The sequence below is a fragment of the Bison bison genome, unplaced genomic scaffold (assembly GCF_000754665.1).
Source record: "Bison bison bison isolate TAMUID 2011002044 unplaced genomic scaffold, Bison_UMD1.0 scf7180017864367, whole genome shotgun sequence".
In the NCBI taxonomy this organism is placed as follows: Eukaryota; Metazoa; Chordata; class Mammalia; order Artiodactyla; family Bovidae; genus Bison; species Bison bison.
In genome coordinates, this window is record NW_011494939.1 from 67523 (window position 1) to 67864 (window position 342).

The following is a 342-nucleotide window of genomic DNA, read 5'->3' on the forward strand; positions in this document are numbered from 1 at the left end:
ATGTCAGACATGACTGAACAACTATGCACATATGCACATACTTAGTTTAATTTTGCTGAGTGTTTTCTGGCTAGTTTGTAGTTCTTCTCATTTCTTCTTCTCTTGTTCTCTTCCTTTGTAATTTGATGATTTTCTGTAGTGCCAATGTTTGGATACCTTTATCTTTGTAGTAGATACTATAGGTTTTTGCTTTGTTGTTAGCATGAGGTTTACATGCAACAACTTATATTTATATAACTGGTTTTTAAAGTTGATAAAAATTATTGTGCTTATGTTTACTTTTATTATTTTCTTTTAATCTTCATACTATAAGTGATTAACCCATCTCTTTTACATTATTCT